At 45.6% G+C, this 19,524-nt stretch overlaps 1 protein-coding gene across 1 annotated transcript in view; it reads left to right on the forward strand.

Annotated features, from left to right (window-relative positions):
• The window catches only part of LOC144098744 (calcium-activated chloride channel regulator 2-like), a 573,215-nt gene that overhangs the window by 64,458 nt on the left and 489,233 nt on the right, over positions 1 to 19,524 (forward strand). The gene's annotated exons all lie outside the window — the stretch shown is intronic.

Genomic DNA, 19,524 nt, shown 5'->3' on the forward strand with positions numbered 1-19,524 from the left:
ACACAGGAATAGGATGGAATTGAAATGGAGTTAAAACTGAATTAGAATATAATTTGAATAGATTTGTAATTGAATTGCAATGCTTTCGCATTACTCACACGTAAGTTTCTTAAGTTCTCCACAAATTAACAGCACAAAATAAAAAAAAAATTCGCATATGCTCCTTGGTTTCGGTGACTGTTGGCATCCTTCATGTAAGTGCTCTCAGTAATTTTTATTTATCTCGGGGTTATCAGCACTACTTGCAACTAGAGCACACACAAATCTAGCAGATAAGGACAAAATTCGAACTGCTACGCGAGTGACGAAGCCACTGCCATATTTTTTTAGCTTCCTTAACCACACCTTGCTGGTTCTTGTTTTGTTTTTTCTCTCGTACGGTCGCACTTTAACTATGTTGCATGACATTTATTGTTGTGCACTTTGTTTACTCCACATATAACTGCCCCTACTGATTAAGGGCTACCAAGTAAAGAGTGCTCATGACTTGGTTCGACATCCTCAACATCATCACCTCTGAAGACCGCTTCATCTCCACCATGCCAAGAAACCATGTGAGCACGCTGTCAACGAAGAAGTCATGGTAGTAAAAGAAAATTCGATAGCCTATGATAGACAGCTCAAACTTACATCGCTGCACTAGGGAGATGAGGTGGCTCAATGGGAGACCATGACTACAGAGAGACTTATGAATGAATGAATGAATGAATGAATGAATGAATGAATGAATGAATGAATGAATGAATGAATGAGAAATATTCCATTATGATATCTCTTGTACAGACAGTACGCTTACACTAGTGAATACAATGACTGATTACTTCGACATCCTTACGAATAATACAACATTAAACAATGGGCACGCAGGCTTGGAGTCCTAAACTTGGACATATCCACCAAAGCTCCGAACACAGTCATCTTTCTTATTTTTATTGTTTTTTCTGGGGGGGGGGGGAGCAACAAAAAAGGAGGAAGGGGGGGGTGATTACCGCGCAGTGAACACGGGTCGCCTATATCAGCTGACGTTAATCAAAGCCAAGCTAGACTGCGCACTTCGAGACGAAAGAACAAGAAGAGATGTCATTTCGTAATGCACTACTGCATTTTTTTTCTTTTCTTGTAATTTCTTCGAACTGCTATCTGCACGAAAAAGCCTTGCGTCGTCAATATATGGGGATTACCCGTTGCTGACACATTGCAACATGCATATAAGGCTCGTGGCAATATGATTTGGATGACGTTCGATTCGGAGGCACCTCTACTTCGGGCGCCAGCAACACGGCGACCACGGCAACGGAATTCAATCTCACGCACTTGCTCAACCTCATCCACTTGGGCAACCAAGCACGAATAAGGCCCTGCGCAAATTATGTCCATCTATTAGCGCGGCGCAAGATGGAAATTGAGCCGAGAACGGCCGCATAAGTTAGACGAAGAACGAGCAGCAGCTGCAAAATGGCCCTTATCTCTGCTTTTTCCCGCTGGCCCCAACGCAACTAGCGAAGGCTTCAGAATAAGTGAGGTCCGTTACGACGGGCTCTCCCGCTCACTTCTGACCGGTCACTGCACCACACACTTGAGCCAAAAGCGAGTATGTTACCGCCAAGGCGAGGAATACCACTAACCCTGCGGGGGATCAGCCAAGTTTCCTCATTAGGGAGTGCTGATTACAACCTTCTGTGGTACGGCACTACCTCTCTCAGACCGCTCATCTTCACGCGCGAGAGGAGGGAGAGATCTTTGTATGCGTCAAAACAAAATAGAGCGATGAGTCTGGGCAAAATGAGAACAGGTAAGAAAAATAAGGGCTGGGGGAAGGAGGGAAGACTGAGGGGGGGGGGGGGAGAAAATTCAGGAAAGAAGAGGAAAGAAAAAGTGAAAAGGTTTGGCTGTGTGGCTCTGCTCCACTGAGGAGAAACGCGGCGGGGGCTGCCTCTGCAACTCGCGGTGTAATTATGACGCAGAGGCTTTAATACGCTTCGCCCAACGCCGCCACTCGACGCTCGGCTGGTCCTGCCCCGGAGCTAGGTAGGGCACGCGCACCAGCTTGTTCATCACTAACCCGCTGCGGTGCGGCGCTGACGGCGCAGTTTCTCTCTGCCACGTGTTTACGGGGCCGCAGAAACTAAGGCCTAGTCGTGACGCTTTTTGTAATGACGACGACCTGCCGGAGATACGCAGGTTCTTTTGGGGGCCGTCGATGATGTCGGCTTGTGTGTTTGTTGTTTGCGTTGCAATTGCTACAAGTGCTGTTGTTGCTGCTGCTGTCACCGGTGTTGTTGCTTGCGGCTGAGTCTGTCGCCTCGGCTGAGAGGGTGCAGGATCTGGGGCTTGTTCTGGGGTCGCTAATACCCCGACGCGACCGGAACAGGTGCATGGAAGCGAAGCAAGTTCTGTGAGCGCTACTTCGAAGCCGAGTTTCCGTGAGGTGCTGCTATCCGAATACGAGAAGAAGGTCAGGCGCGGAGTGGAGTGTGGTATTAGGATGTAATAACGAACAGAGTACGATTGCTTGCTCTGAGCGATGTGTCAGGCGATGTCTTCTATATTTGGCGCTCGGGAGAGAGGGAAGGGAGGTTACGGAGCGAATGAGCATCACTTTATCAGAGCAAGGGACAGCGAGTTACTTTCATGATGACCAGTCGTTCGCCTCGCAACTTTTTGGCGTTATCGAAAGAGACGCTGCGCCTGTTCCAAATCTCGTGATTTAGTGAGAGGTGCATCTGATTTGTTTGTAGAAATGTTTACTTTTCGGAAAGAAGTTTGAGATCGAGACCCTCCGAGCAAAAGTTGTAATCAGAATACCAAGACTGGAGGTAGGGAGGAAACGCACCGCGACTCACGGATGATGGAGCAATGCTGATGAGCACACATTACTGCGCGCTGAGATGTGCGATGTAATTGCGTTTATGCAATTCACGTCACTAGGTGATGCCGTAGTTTTCTTAAAGCCACTCCCTGTAACTGCTTTCGTGCTGCTTGCGAGCTAAGGATTATTCCTGATTTTCCTTATTTAGTTTGCTGGTACAAATACTGTTATTTTTAGGTGACGATCAAGACCCTCTAATACTAAGAAGAAAATTTGACTGTAATCAATGTTTCCCAAAGATTTTTATAATGCTGTTACTTTTCTGCAGTTAATAAGAACTAACGCATGTATCTTTTGGACATCAGTATTACTGAAAGACAACACTTCCGATGCCTTTATAATTAACGACGTCGCAGTTTCATATTTACTATAAAATTATCCTGCTTTTAAAACATACCTCCATTCGGTGTTCACATTCAATAACTTCGAAGCTCTTGCTCTTATAGAGGCCCGGTGCTTTTATTTAAGGCGTTCTTAATATTATTCTTTATTTAGATACTAAAAAGAGTAGCTGCTCGGATGCCATACCTAGTTCATTTATTGTTCGCTACTAACTTTGTGCAAGCAACTATCTTACCATCATCTTTCGTAAATCGTTGTCTAGCGCCATTGTTCCTCACTCTTGGAAGCTTGCGAAAGTAATCAATCCCTGTCATTGGTACAAGTCACTAGAACATATAAATTTTAAACACGCCATAAATTTTCTTGATAACTGCAATGTTTTAAGCAATTTACAACTTGGCATTTTGTGGCGGATTTAGCGCTACTAAACAACAAACCGAATTCATGCGCTACATATTTCAGTCATTATATTTAGGGGAAGAAGTCGATGGCGTTTTCGTTAATTTATTTGAAGCTTTCGACACTTTGCCACATCCTAAATTCCTCCGTTAGCTTAACTCGATTCTAAATTATCCTTTTGTCGTTAATTGGATATTGGGCTTCCTTACCGTAACAACGTTTTCTTGTAGCAATAAATTTCTTTCAGTTGTTAGTAGCGCTGGTGTGTTGTGTCTCCTTTTTTCACCTTGTGCAGTCTGTAGCGCTTTGAATTCTTTCTGTCATGAACCAACTGACCCGGCTGACTCCCCTCTTGGTTCTCATTTTGTATACTTTATTCGTGTATGTCCTCTCTTTTCAGTGCTACTTCCCGTGTTCCTCGAGGCTTAATTTTCAAACCCGTTTGTTTTCTTATTATTTTTTCATTGCCCTCCACGTTTTGCATTGATTAAAATTCGTCTTTACGCTAATCATTGCGTCTTATATTGCACTTTTAGCACGGCACTGAATTCTAAACTGCTTTATGACTCAATTGCTCAATTTTTATGTGGTGCGAGGATTCCCAAATGAACATTAACTTCTATAAAAATAGCTCCATATACTTTTCTGACGCACAACCTTCTTTTCTCATGCATTCATTTTGCGGACAGGATTTTCTAAGACTATTGGAATAAAAATATCACGGTTCTCACTTTCCTCATGATACTTCATGGTCGAACCACATCGAATCATGTGTAACATAGAGTTCACTGTTCAGAAGAAACAAGCTGTATTTATTTTTCTCAGTACGATAATAAAAAGGAGTAAGGCCAAGGCAATGAGAACGTCTAGTAACGGAATGCTTGCGGACAGGATTTTCTAATACTATTCGAATATAAATATCAAGGTTCTCACTTTCCCCACGATACTTCATGGTCGAACCACATCGAATCACGTGCAAGATACTTTTTTAACGTGTCAAATACCTGAATCGTACATTACGTAAGGACCCAAAAGAGACCAAAATGTTAACATACAAAACACTTGTCCGACCCTATCTTCATTACGGCTCTTCCATCTAGAACTCTTATAGTAAATCCGGTACTAAAAAGATTGACCAGTAGAAGTCAGTATGCTTCACTTCCCGCTTCACCCATTCATACAGCAATAAGCCCAAAAATATATCATCTCGCCACCCCTTAGAATGCTGTTTTGCATCCACGCTTTGCATCATCAAATAATTGCTTGAAATTTAACAAGCATTCCGTTACTAGACATTCTCATTGCCTTGACCTTACTCCTTTTTATTATCATACTGAGAAAAATAAGTACAGCTTCTTTCCTCTGAACAGTGAACTCGGGAATTCGCTTCCTAGAAGCACCCGCTAATTACCCATAGATGAGTTTAAGCCACTGTCTTTTAATATCTCGATTTCTATGCTCTTATTCTGTTTGAGGCTTCTACTGTTTACTTCTCCCCTTACAGCATTCGTGCAAGAGCCTTACCGAGGCTGCAGTTTAAATAAATAAATAAATAAATAAATAAATAAATAAATAAATAAATAAATAAATAAATAAATAAATAAATAAATAAATAAATAAATAAATAAATAAATAAATAAATAAATTTGTTTACCTGGTAAGAAGTTTACTTGCTTTGTTAGAACATTGTATCTGCTGCAGTTCGCACACACAGAATTAAGCTGCTCATTATGTACACCAGTGTGCATGCCAAGACGCCGACGGATGAAATTTTAGTCCTATTCTTGCTAATATCGCTCTCCATAAACGTTTGATTTCGAGGGTAAGTACAAAAAAAGACGACGGTATTCATGCAACTTTCCCTTTATATTTTCAAGATGCGCGAACGATTTCTAAGTGGTGCTAGTTACTGATGGAGGCGAGTGACAGGAGCCCAGAAAAAATAAAAACAAAATCCGGCACTCAAATATAAAGCGTACAAATGTTTTCGCTCTCCCCACTAGAAACCAAGTCACCAAGTTTACTTCCACGGCGATGCGTACGCGCAGTTTCTTCGACCCATTTCTTTTAATATCTTAAAACAAACTTTTTACGGATGTTTAAATGTAGGCGAACTATCAGGAAGTGCCGTTCCAAACATCACTGAGATGCGCGCGGAATAGCTGCTAATCCAACCCTAGAAAACGAGCCGGAGCAGCTGGGAAGGTTGGAAAGAAGGAGGGGGGAGAGGGGGGAGATGAAGCCATCGGCTCAGTACTACTACAGACTCGCGAAAGCGCGGAAAAGATCGATGTTCGTAATAAGAGGGGATATGGGCGCTCCCACTACTCGAGCTACGGCAGCGCGTTCGGCATCGAAACTCACGGCTTCAGCCCGTACGCACACTCCAATACACGGTAAGAACTGTTTCAAGATGGCCGCCGAAGAGAAGCATTTCGAGTTCTTTGCTTTCCATTCCACTTGCCAGATCGCTGGCACGCAGGAAAGGAGATGAACCTCGCAGATTTCTGTTCTTGTATTTCTCGCCTATATGTACTACCTCGCGCCTAATAACCCTCGCTGAATTGAGGGCCCTTTGAGTTCCGCCCCGTTTTTTTTTTCATTCTTTTTTTTTTCTTCTCGCGTCCGCCTCTTCCGCAGCTTCCGTCTCCGCGGCGCCGGGTCTGAAGATAAGCCTCGCTTGGCTGAACTAAGTCCCGCCGTGCAATGGTCAATGAGTTCCCCCTGCTCTTGGAAGGATAATTGGGGTTTTACCTTTGCACGCTGACTTGTTGAGGGCTCGTGCTCCGGGCGCCCATGATGACTTGGCTTGGCTTTATTAAGGTCGCCTCCCTTACATATATTTTTTATTTTTATTTAACCCTTCTCCTCCCCCGTCCCTACTTTTTTTATCGTTCTTCTCGACCGCTTCGGCACCAAACACTCGTAGCAGACGACGATCGTTTTGTGCGCGAGTGGCGCGCCAGGCACTAAGGTCTGCGCGAATACACAGTGGGGGAGTTCTTCCTCGGGATTATATAGCCTTTCTCGAGAGCTTGCAAGGGAATAAAGGTCACGGCTTTGCATGATCAAGTGTGTATTTATGCGTGCGTGCGTTTCAGCGCTCAGGTCTCTCTTCTGCTTCGGTGCACAGTGATGTTTTCGTCGTAGTATTTGGAGAGCGAGGTAGTTCCCGGGCTTACATTACTGAGTAGTCACTGCAACTGCGATCTGTGATTGGTTTATTTTTGCTGGGTTTTTTCCTCGTTCCGAGCGGGGCTACGTGTGTTGAAACTTCGGTTAGGAAAGGCATGGCAAAAAGACGTTCATCTCTATGGCTATAACCATATCATGACCACGTCGTAAGCTGGCGCAGACTACCAATATTTCGCTTGCATAGCTTATTGCACTCGGCGACGTACATGTAGATGTAACACAAATAAATAAAGACGGAAAAGAACTTTAGACTTTCTGATCTGCACTGATGCACTTGGAGTCAAAACGACGTGATCTCAGATCTCAAGTAGCTACGGTTACGCCGACACATAAAGCGATTTTTTTTTACCCCGCGGTATACAGCTCGAAGCAAAATATTCAACACATCTTGCGACAAAATAAATCGTAGGTTTGTGTCGCGCAATAAATTTTTAGTTGCAAGAATCGTGGAGACTGATGAACGTTGAATCATTGGGTTGAAGCAATTCATCACCCACATTTGGGCGACCCAGTGGTTGTTGCGTAGATTCCTCCCTCCCTCCCTTCCTTCCTTCCTCCCTCCCTCCCTCCCTCCCTCCCTCCCTCCCTCCCTCCCTCCCTCCCTCCCTCCCTCCCTCCCTCCCTCCCTCCCTCCAAAGCCGTAAGAACCAAGCATGTTTTCTCTTTCCACCTACTAAGGGGGTCCCGCCATCCACCGGCCGCCATCTTTCCACCTCTCTCCTTCATCAGTAGACGGTATCTACACCGCCGCTGAGGAGTGCGTCGCTTCTTATTACGCCACGTCTGCAATGAGAGTTATCATCCTGGTTTACTCTTACCTTCGCAGTGTTCATTAAAAAAAAAATTTCACCTCTTCTGTCAGTGCGGCAAACAGCGGTACACACGCCCCTTCCTTGGTCTTCGCTCCTCATTTTTTAAAACCATTTTGCATCAAATTTCTACGAGCAGGTATAAGGGGACACTGAGGTGGCCCCACAAAACTACGAGTATCGTCTCTGCATTCATTACGACCTTCTCCTTTAGGAAAGAATCTTGAAAGCATACTGTATATAATGCGCTTTTCTTTTATTACATATTTCCATCATGCTCCGAAGGAGAGAAGCTCTCTGACGAACACATCTCTGAGTCTTGCACTCTTCCGGTACTTGTGTAGCGAGGGCAAAAGTACAATACTGAACGATACTCTGATACCCGCGACACTTCAAGACCGCGGCCTTGGTGTGTTTTCCCGCTACGTGATAAGTTTTTAAAGGTATTCGCCGTAAGGAAGCTTTCAAACAAATGCTGGGAGAATGAACCTGTTCTCTGAATACTTTTGAGCGCCTCCCGAACAACGACCGTGTTCCTACCTAAGCGTTACGTTTCAGTCAGTAACCACTGTACCTGCTTTTCATCCTTTTAGAGGTGCACGTGGATGGGGACGATTGTCGCCTGTCGTGTTTTTGTGGGTTCGTAACGGCGTTAAGTTCCGCTGACATGCAAGAGAGAAAGGTTTGCTCGGAAAGCCGCATTAGCCTGAATTTTGTCTACGAATACTGTCGAAGGAGAGCACTGTGCTAATGTGACCACCCCTCCAAGAGCTGTCCACATATCAAACCCTCAGTATACGGATGCAGTGACAACTAACGTGCGTGAATTTTTGTGCAATTGGGGCATGACTACATTCTCTAACGTCTTCATCTAGAGCAGGCTAAGTCACTTACACTATTAGGTCGATATCTCTAGTTATGATTAAAGGGTGCCGCCCCCTCCGACCAATAACAAAAACACGATTGCTTATGCGCCGAAGTTCCGATCTGAGAAGAAAAACTAAAAAAAAGAGAATCTTAACCGAGACAGTAGCAAGGAACGCTTCCCAGCGCCACTCCTGGGTTTCGATAACGAATATAAATTCAGTTTAACCCTTAAAAACCAAGCCGCTCCGCTCTAAGCGGCTGCAGACGCAGCGCAAGCACCTCGTTGCGTAGAAGAGAAAAAAAAAATAAGCGTAAGTGCACGCATAGACAGAAAAAAAGGAGGAGTACTGAGCGGTCTGTACACATCTGCGAGCGCAAGCATTAAAACCGACGGGGCGCTATATCAGCGCGAAGAAAGTTCCGGCGTGCTGCCCCCGCGGTCCGCCGCCTCGGTGGTTCTCCAAGCGGCGGCTGTGGCGTCGCTTCCCGGTCGCCGTTTTCCGATTCCGAACACGTTCGCGGCTCCGCCGAAGAGAGTCGGTACCCCGGGTAGGCCGAAGGCGGCTCCAGAGTCGCGGAGGTATGCAAGCCCCAACGGAGTGGCAGGCTCCATTTGCGCTCTCTCATTATTTCGATGTATCCTGTGCAGAGATGAGATTTGGAGACAAACGCGAGAAACGCTGCGTGCAGCTCTTGCACAACTGCATTAGTTTGCATCGGTATCGAGTCGTGACGAATTGATTATGATGCCATAGTACACCACAGCACACGCCACCACCAAACCACTGCACCATCACCAGCACAAGCGCTACACCACAGCAAACACAACCACCAAACCACCACGCCATTACCAGCATCGCACCACACAACACCAGACCGGACCGTTCCACGCCACACCGCAATACATCGCACCACACTGCACCACACCACACTGCACCACATTACACCTAAACCGCACCGCACCGCACTAGACCATAGTGTACAATAAAAAGTGGTATAGCTTTAAAGTAGTTAAACCGAGTAGATGTACGAAAGCATGTGTTCATTCTTCGCCTCTTTTTTCGGGCACCTGAATGTGCACGCAACCGCGTTTCTCGCTCTTCATCTTCACACCCTCTCTGCACTCGGCGGAAGCTGACGTGTCACCCTGCTCCTATTGGCTACAGATGGTGCGACACTCCTCCGAACTTTCTCGAGCTTCTTCCTATTGGCTTCAGCTTGCACGACGCTCCTCCGAACTAACCCGAGATTACCCGAGTTACTCCGAGGCTTCACAAAAGACAAGACAAGGTTCTTGTTCGGGGTTGGTAAGTATAAAGTAGTGCTTTCCCACTAATGTTCCATATACCAAATGTAAAGTAGTGCGCTATTCCTCTTTCTTCATTTTAAAGAAGCTCTCATAGCAGCCCCTGTGTTCTATTGAGACTTCCTTCTCTTTCGTCGTCTGCTAGTTCTTCCTTTCCTAATATCCGTCTCCTTCCAAGGTAACCTGTATAACATAGATAACCCGTTCCTCTACCTGCGCTGTTGCGCACTCAGGGTACGCTACACGTGGCCGTGTGCACTGTGTACGCCTATAAAGTCGTGGGAGCTCTTTACTGTCATCCAGGGGGTCGTGTTCCTGTTCCCAGTCCAAGGTTTCTGCAGTGCGGTCGCAAAAGTGATGCAGCCAAACATTTGCCAAGAAAGCCATCTTTTTCTTCTGCCTCACAGAGCTGAGATCAAGTAACCGTTTTTTAACCGAAATTTGGTTAGTATATTGAGTTTTAGATTTGAAGTAAAATAACGCAACGACCACAGGAGGACGTCCTCATGTAGTCGCAGTGTTTGAGCTATTTCATTTTAAAAGCAACCGTTTTGTAACCGTTTTGTAAAGTTGTAACGCCCCATCTCTCCCCATTTTTACACCGAGAGGGCCCACTTGAGGGCCAACAAACTACCTACACAAATTATGCCGCCAATGATGACACATTATAGCTTCTGAGTAGGTTCAATCAGCGCTACTTGGTGTGTGTGTGTCTTTGCGCTGTTGAGCCACCGCTATGTATCAACACCAACTAGCCCAATTTGCAGTTCGTCTATGGTTAAGTCATCATGGGATATGTGGTGAATGGCATGAAGCTAGTAATATGGCGCCCTAAACGTCAGACAAAACATATCTCTGTGAGACAGGCATCGCTGTAAACAACTCTCTCTATGTGTTGCATCTTCCAGCAGAGAGATATAGAGAGAAGGAAAACGCAATGAAGGTAACTAAACATTTTGGTTACCTTGCCCTTGGGAAGAAAAATAAAAGGACGAAAGGGGTAAAAAGAGAGAATGAAAGTTTAGCTTGTCACGTTGGTGGGATGTGACCCTCGTTCTGTTTGTTTCGCGGCCAATTAAGTGCGCAGCTGCAGTTGAATGGCTGAACAGATGGCCACAACCCTACACATTTACAGAGCGCAATGATTACTCTGTGTGGGATTCAAATTAAATGTCACGCAAAACGTCTATTTTTCTCGATGTTGAAAACTGGAGAGTACTCCCGAAGGCCCCTATCTGGATTTCTTCCCGTTGTTGACCAAATCCTGAGCAACACGCACTGTAGGCGTATCTAAGAGGATCTCTGCAGCTTAAAGTTATTCCCATCGCTCACCACAGTAGGAATTTCAGTTTCTTTATGGAACATGGCAAACTTATTCACTTGGACAAAATACCTGCAATGCCATTCTCCTGTACCTGCTGCGAACGCACTTATTCCAACGCAGGCTTGTTCAAGAAAGAGTTATTTTTCTTCTCTGAGCCAGTAAATTTATATTTTACCTTTATTTCATGTCCTGTCTACTAATGCGGTTGTCTCTGGATGTAGGGTCCATTCCTTCTGTCCAATACTTTGTGGACCGGACTCGGCGGTTTAGATTCGATAGCAAATGATGCGCTGAAACTGCATTCAATATATACTCTGCTTGTGAGCGCTATAAACACGGTGCTAGCCCATGAGTTTGTTTTTGCAGAGGGCGGCAGCCTTTTCTGAGAAAAAAAAAAGATTGCTGCAAAGTTCGAGTGGATCATAACACGACTTTACAAAACGAGAAAGAGACAGGTACATATGTCAGTCAGTTTGTTACTAAAGACGCCACGCTAAGCGTTAGGAGTCATCCAGTAGACTTTTAAATGTTGCGTCTGCAAAAGAAGAAGCATGTTGCGAAAAGCTCTCTCTCTCTCTCTCTAGCGGAAAACGTTCACCTGCAGTCGCCTTCTGCTTTTTGAACTTACGCCAAAAACATTCCCTCACGTAGTGTTTTTTTTTTGTTTCGGATTCTTTTTTGGTACATTTAATAGAACAGTCCTCCCTATGTTAGATACATTTAGATATTTAAATGTGTTTGGCGTCATTTATGGGTCTTAAGGTCAACTTCGCAAGAAAAATCGACCTTTAGTCCTCATTACACGTCACTTAATTGAGTATAAAGTACGTATGTTTTCTGCACTGGGGTCATGCGATGCATTGCTAATTATTTTTTTTTTCACACCAGCGCGCTGTCTCTATCTTACTGTCTGCATTAACCTACTAGAAATAAGCAAATTTCGGATCATCTAATAAAAAGCACCGTGGAGACTCAACTTTCAGTGCTCTGTTCTGTTTGCGTGCAGAACTTTTTTTTTCTGCTGCATAAAGCTCTTTTCTCTTTCTTGTTCAGATTAGTGAGAAGAGGGAAAATGGCATACAAGGAAGTCTGCGGGCGTCTCGTGGAAGAAACACTTATTAGGCGGCGAGATGTTACTCGAGGGCTAAAATCAGAAGACCCAGATCTAAGAATTAAATTGAAAATAAAAATGACGGAAGAGGGCCGGCACGTGGGCACTTTATGTCAAGAGGCAGCTTGACACCAGGCGAACCCATACGCAGAGACAAAACAGGCCAAGCTGAAAGCATTTCGCCGAACATAGAGCTCATTTCGTGAAGAAGAAACTATCCAAATAATGCGGCCAGAGTGAAACGCCCTGTCAGACGATCGAGATCAAAGAGAATTGTTAACAGGGACGACTTCCCGTCCAGTGGCGTACTGCGCTCGCATCTCACGCCGAAGCAGCCCAGAGCGCCCAAAGGAGGTCGGGAGCGGAGCTAGACGCGCCGAAAGACGCGAGAAAAGTCTCCTGCCTCTCGCCGTTACCCCGTTTTCTTTGCGACGGTCGCAAGCACTTCCCCCTCTCTTTCATAATGGCCTTTTGCGACGGACGTAAATAGATATTTATACCGCTTGGAACGTGCGTCGGCGACGTCGCTCGCGAAAGGTGTCTTTCCGGCCAGGCGCGCGGCCGAACGGTGAAGCGAACCACTCCGAGCGTCGCTCGACGTCGTTGTCAATACCGCGGATTTCATTGACGTTGATTTCGAGTATATCCCAGGCCGATGCAGTTAGGCAGATGAGTGGGCTTAGGAAAGCTTCCTGATTTCATTGCTGGTTTCTCCGCAGCGCAGTTTGTTTTAATGAGAAGCGGAACAGGCAGTTTTCGAGTCACAAACATAAAATGTAGTTGTATTTAGAAATTTAGGAATACTGTCAACCCTCAGTTGACGGTCATTACAGAGAGGGATGTTACACATAACGTTCATACAGTAATAAAGAGCCAGATACAAAAAGAAATATGCGCATGCACTACAGTGTCCTACAACACAGGATACGATATACAGACTATAAGACACGTATTCAAATGTTCAGCCATCTGCCGCACGCACATAAACAGAAAAAAAACAAAAGAAACAACAATTTGCAATATCCACATGGTACAGATTTTAGCAAGCGACCTTGATTGCATTTGCAAACAATGCGGTATCAGAGCTGCGAACAATTCCTGCAGGCAGCTTGTTCCACAGCTGTAGTGCCTCTGGGAAGAACAAACAACGAAAGGCATTGGTTCGGGACAAGTACGGTCGAATCGGTTCACTATGATTTAAGCGGGAGCTCAGTCTACGCGGAGGTTTTAAGTACAAATCTTTATTTTTTTTTTAGTCCGCCGTGAATGATTTGAAATAACATTTTTACTCTCTGCTTCTTGCACCAATCTTCCAATCATTCAAGACCGCAAGACTTTAACATCGCCGAAACTGAGTCTGTCCTTCTATATTTCGAACAAATACAGCGCGCCGCCAGGCGTTGCACCTTCTCTCTTTTGGCCCACATTACTTTTTGAGGGGGCGCCCATGCCTTTTTGTTTTTACGACGATGGTGTGGTATGGTATGGTATGGTATGACATGGCATGGTATGGTATCGTATGGTATCATATGGTATGGTACGGTATATAGCTTGGAATGACATGGTGTGGAATAATATGACATGGTATGGCATGAAACGATATATTATATGATATGGTATGGTATGGCATGGTATGGCATTGTATGGAATGCATTGCATGACATGGTATGGCGTGATATGGTATGGTATGGTGTGGTATGATATCGTACTGTATGGCATGGTATGAAATGGTGCGATACGATACGATATGACATGACATGGTAGCATGTGATATGGTACGGTAAGTGGGGTTTATCGTCCCAAAACTGTACATGGGCTATGAGAGACGCTGCAGTGTAGGGCTACAGGTTAATTTATAGAACCTGGGGCCCTTAAGCTTGCACTAACATCGCATATCGCAGGAGCGTAGAATATGCCGTGGCTCCAGGAAGGATAATCATAAGCTGCTCTCAAACAACACGCGTAGTCGGCATATCATCCTTGTCTGACTTCTGGACAATGACGCGATTTTTCGGGCAATATGTATCATTGTGGAAAGACATAGCAATTACGAAAATGTACTGCGAAATCTGGTGAATACGGCTTGCCACTTCAACTAAATTTTTTTGTTAAGCGATTAAAAGAAGTCACATTTAACAGAAAAGTTGAACCTTCTGTCATCCAGGAGTACGGGATTGGTTTTTTTTTGTTCCTTTATGTAGTCAACACCAGGGGTGATGCACTTCCACTATAGTCTGCAGATGCCGTTGCCGAAAAATGAGGGCGACTGTTGATGCACCAGTGCCGTTCTGCATTAGTGAGCACGTTTCTTTTTTTTCTTTTTTGAAGCGATAGCTTCACTACGCCATGTAAAGCCAACGTCGTCGGGCCCATCCGTAGCTGTAAAGGCGCATGCGCCGAGCAACAGGTGCTTCGCACATGACGTCAGAGTTGCGCCGCTGCCGGCGCCGACTCCGCAGCCTCGCTGCGCGTGTCGCGCATGCGCAGTAGCTACTAACTTCTTCACTAATCACCACACTGTCTTCATAGCTATAACCAAAGAAACACCTTCTGCTGAATAAAGAGCTTTAATTACCACGTGTAACCATGTGAAAGAAACTATCGCGTACACGCAGGTTCAACCAGAGCTAAACCATCAGCAATTATTTTTAATAAATGTATTTTTAATAAATGGGCAGAAACGTGGAGGCTAACGAAAAGAGTTCAGCTTAAGTTAAGGACAGCACAGCGAGTTATGGAAAGGAAAAGGATAGCTGCAGCGTTAAGAGACCGGAAGCGGGCAGAGTGGGTGAGGGAACAGACGCGTGTTAATGACAGCCTAGTCGAAATGAAGAGGAAGAAACGGGCTTGGCCAGGCCATGTAATGCGAAGGGAAGATGACCGCTGGTCCTTAAGGGTAACGGAGGGGATTCCAAGAGAAAGTAAGCGGAGCAGGGGGCGGCAGAAGGTTAGGTGGGCGGATGAGATTAAGAAGTTTGCAGGCAAAGGGTGGATGCAGCTGGCAATGGACAGGGTCAATTGGAGACACATGGGAGAGGCCTTTGCCCTGCAGTGGGTGTAGTAAGGCTGATGATGATGATGAAATGTATATATTAGCCAACATAAGTCTGATGGCCTGCGAAGCAAAGCTGCCTGCCATCATGCGCCCACGCAGCATGCTCGTGGAAAATAATACATCACAAGCTATTAGAATATGGCGTCTTTTAATTATTTACTTAATGAAAAAGGTGAATTGCTCCTCAGAAGGGAAACTTATTGAACATCCGTCATAGTTTTGAAATGTTTGGCACTTATAAAGCTAATTTTTAGCAATCCCTCAGTTATGGACTTCAATTCGGTGTGGCCTCGATAAAAATATCCTGAAGGGATTCCGTCAGAGTACTGAGTCGAAGTGCTACACTATTGGCTAGCAGCAGAGAGCAGAAGTAATACCGTGACGTTATGCCGTATGTAGAGGAGCTACTCAGAAAGCAAGCAAGAAGTGACATTAAACCAGTCTGACAACACGAAACAACTTGACCCAGTTGCATGTTGGAAGGGAGTAGTGACAGGTCAATTGATCAAGAGGAACTACTATGTTGATTTGCAGGTACCTTGATCATACGTTTCCGCATGGTGATCAAGTAGGTATAACCTTCGGGTACTGAGCCCAAGAACGCGGGTTCGACCCTGGCAACAGCGGCAGCGTATCTATGGTGGTGAAGTGGGGATGTACATAACGACCATGTAAAGAGATGGCTGTTCGTTAAAGAACTCCAGATGTGGAAAATAAATCTTTAGGCTTCCACTGCGATGTGGCTTACGGTGAGTGAAAATAAAATTGCAGGTGCACTCGTGAAACGCTGGCTGAAACTTTTTCAGAAATGAACTCTCCCGGTTGCCCATAGCAACGCCTGTATTTTGTCGGAAATATATTTTTTCACCTATTTCTATTTTCTCTTTATTTTTTCTTGCTTCCAAGGTCACCTTGATGATGTGAGTAACCTGTGATCTCATCCACGCGGCCATGAACATGTCTTCACGTCTTCTGGGTAACAGGGAACAATGCAGGATAAAAACTGCGTATCCCTTCCCCATAGCTATTCGGGGTCAGGGGGAGCCACTGACCCCTTGCCGTCACCACCGTTCCCCACCTTTTGTCTGGGCGCATCTATGAATGGACGCAAGAGTTTTACCTCGAAAATTTGGGCATGAACCTCAGAATGCATTTCTGCATTAAAATTCACCAGCCAACGCACCAGGACAAGCGAACTTGTCGCCTCAGTAACGCTAAGAACAATTACTTCTGGAGGAATAAAAAAAATACATTGATACCATTTGTGAAGCGATGGAAGCTTTCTGTGCAGCTTGCTTAGTTCAACTCCCAACAGTGCAGTAGGCAAAAGTACAAGCAATCAGGCAATCGAAGCGACACGCCACACAGAAAAGTGAAGCCATCATCGAGGCCACCAACCGGCGCTGCCAGCGGTACACGCATGCAAGTGCCTCGCGGGCGTGACGACGTCCTGGGGACGCATATCATGGGACAGCTTTTTCCAATCGCCCCCCCCCCCGCTCCTTACCCTCCTTTCTCGATTCGGGGACAACACAGCACGAAGCTTTGATTGCGGGAAGGAGGGAAAGGAAGGGAGTAAGAGACATACAACGTCCGGGCAATGGACACACACTGTCATCACCGACGCGCAGGCCGCACACTTGTACATACATGCATCTGGGGGCCTCATGAAAGGTGTACATCTTTCTTTCCTCGCTTGTCTCTTTCTGTCTCTCTTTCCGCTTTTCCTCCGCTGGCCCAAACCGCGCGTATGCGTGGGACAAATTGAGCAACACGGCTCTTCAATCTCGGCTCGTGGCGCACGCATATATGGCCGGCCGAGGCAATGGCAGGAGGCGTCATCGAACGTGTACCTCCGCACTGCAGCGAGCAGCGGCACGCGATAAATCTGTCAGCCGACCATCCAAAGTGCATCGATCTCCGCAGGCGGTGGTTGCGTTCAAACTCCTCCGGCTTTCCTCCCTTCCTTCCTTTCTTCCCTGCCCGTTACTCCCCGACCGAGGTGCCAGTGCAAGCATGGCGGCCGCGGTAGTGTTCCTGGAAGGCGGGGCGCCCGTCTTCAGCCTGCTCCTAGGCCCGTGTTTATTGAGTGAAAGCTCATGGCCGTGCACTCTAAATACGAATGCACCTATATGGGAGTTAAAATTGGAGTAAACTGTTTCATAGCTGTAGTGCAAATGCGCTGAGTTTGCAATCACAACGCAAGACACGACTGGACGTAACTCAGCTCTGATTGCGAACTCAGCGCATTTGTACTACAGCTGTAAATACCAACCAGCCCCATTTTGTGGCCTTGTAAACGGTTTCCACTAGCGCAGTCACTTTTATGTAAAACGGTGTGCAATACAGGACAACTTACTCCCTTTTTTTACTCCTTTATGTTTAGAGTGTGGGGATCCTTTAGCTTGGCTAGCCGCACGTTTTGCAATCTAAGCAGCTATGTGCGGCGATACGGAGACAAAAAAAAAATAGGAGAGGGTGTGGCGGAGGGGCTCTAAGAGCTCTTATTATAATCATCAACCAAATCTTCAGGTATGCTTACTCTTCAGATTCTATGGATGATAGCGAAGAGAAAGAAGACGCATGAAACGCCTACGGGGTCAATGGTCGGAAATTCTTGCAATTCTGGAAGGTCGGTGAAATATTGGTGGTAATGCTGGTAATGGCAGCGTTAGTGATGAGACTAGTAGTAATAGTAGTATTAGTAGCAGTACTATGGTACTACTACAGTAGTGCTACACCACGAGTGGCGGTGGCGGCGGCGGCGGTAGTGGTGGTGGCCGGTAACATTTACGAGGCGACATTTCCCGCACCCGCAGTATAGCTGTTAAAATATATCGTAAAAAAGTCAGAAAAATATAAGCTATCTGCGCTGCAGTGGGAAGGAAAAAAACAAGCCTCGCATAGACGTTCTGTAGTGGGAGTTCGAAATGTCTCCAAACGGTATGCCAGGTTGCTAAGCGTTTCTTAAAGAGACTGAGGGGCTTGTGTGCGTTAATTACATCTCGAACAGCTTAGCTCAGGGACTGGCGTAAAGCAAAAGATTGTTCTTCTTACGCTTCCACTCCCTGTCTTCCTTACTCCAGAGAGCATGGATTCTTCAAGAAGTACTCTCAGAACAAACCCTATTTACGAAATATACCACTTCTAAAATGCACGAGTAAGATGCAAGGGCAACAGAGGCAATCAGAAAACATGGTTATAGTGCTTGAATAGAAAACCCTTGGCCATTGGCAGAATACTCCAGCATCAACATGCAGATGCATCCACATTTGCGTAGATGCATGTATATGCATGTGCATCATGTTGCGTTCTACATGCAAGTGTGTCCGCATCTACACGCTGAGAGTCATCGAGTGAAGGCCATAGGAGGCGATCGGAAACACGGGTAGCAAGGAATTTGCGGCGGGCAGTGTCGAGCCGTGAGAAAAATTTCCCCAGTTGTTTTCAGTCTCCGCCTACGTGCTTGCGCTACATTGTGCCATTCACGAAGTGACGGCAGACGCCACCTATTAATAGCATGGACATATGATACGGAAAAGCACAAAGGTTACCAGAACGCAGACAGCGTCAACCTCTATAAATGCTTCGGGCCTGGAGTTATATATAAGTTTAAAAAAAACCTCTCCCTTTTTGTACGTCGGACACTGAGCCCGATTGTTGCCGCAAATTTCCACGTACCCTGCTTGACGTTATTGTTTTGCACCTTGATGTAAATTGTCTATTACGAGTCATTGAAGTTTGCGTGACTTTCGTGTTTTTGTTCTCTGTGCTGTTCAAAAAGGAGACCACTTTTCTCCGCGTTCAGAGGCACATAGCCAGGCTTTCTTTACAGGGAGGGGAGGAAACCGATGTTAATATTTTTTTTTAATGGACCGGGTGGGGAGGATATATACTAGCACATGCGTGAATAACGCCCAGCTTTCGCCATAGAGGTGCTTAAGCCTGCAAAGAGAAATGAAATAGAGTGCATCTCACAGGTGCGCCTGTGAGATGAACCTCTCCTTCTTTTGGCAAACAAGAAACCAGATCAAATGGAGTCGCCAAGGAAAGAAATGTAGGAAGCATACTGCTAAGAACAGGTAAACCGCAAGCGAAAATTAAAAGTAAATTTTTGTCACTGAATGATTTCATTAGCTCTGAGAGATTTAAAGAGACAGCAGTTCTGTATCTCTCGTTTACTGCTCTACCAAGTTAAGTGCCAAAACCAACTCGTATTGTTATTTGGGAAGTTGTCTAACGATTTT

This window comes from Amblyomma americanum, chromosome 7, assembly GCF_052857255.1.
Source record: "Amblyomma americanum isolate KBUSLIRL-KWMA chromosome 7, ASM5285725v1, whole genome shotgun sequence".
Taxonomy (NCBI): Eukaryota; Metazoa; Arthropoda; class Arachnida; order Ixodida; family Ixodidae; genus Amblyomma; species Amblyomma americanum.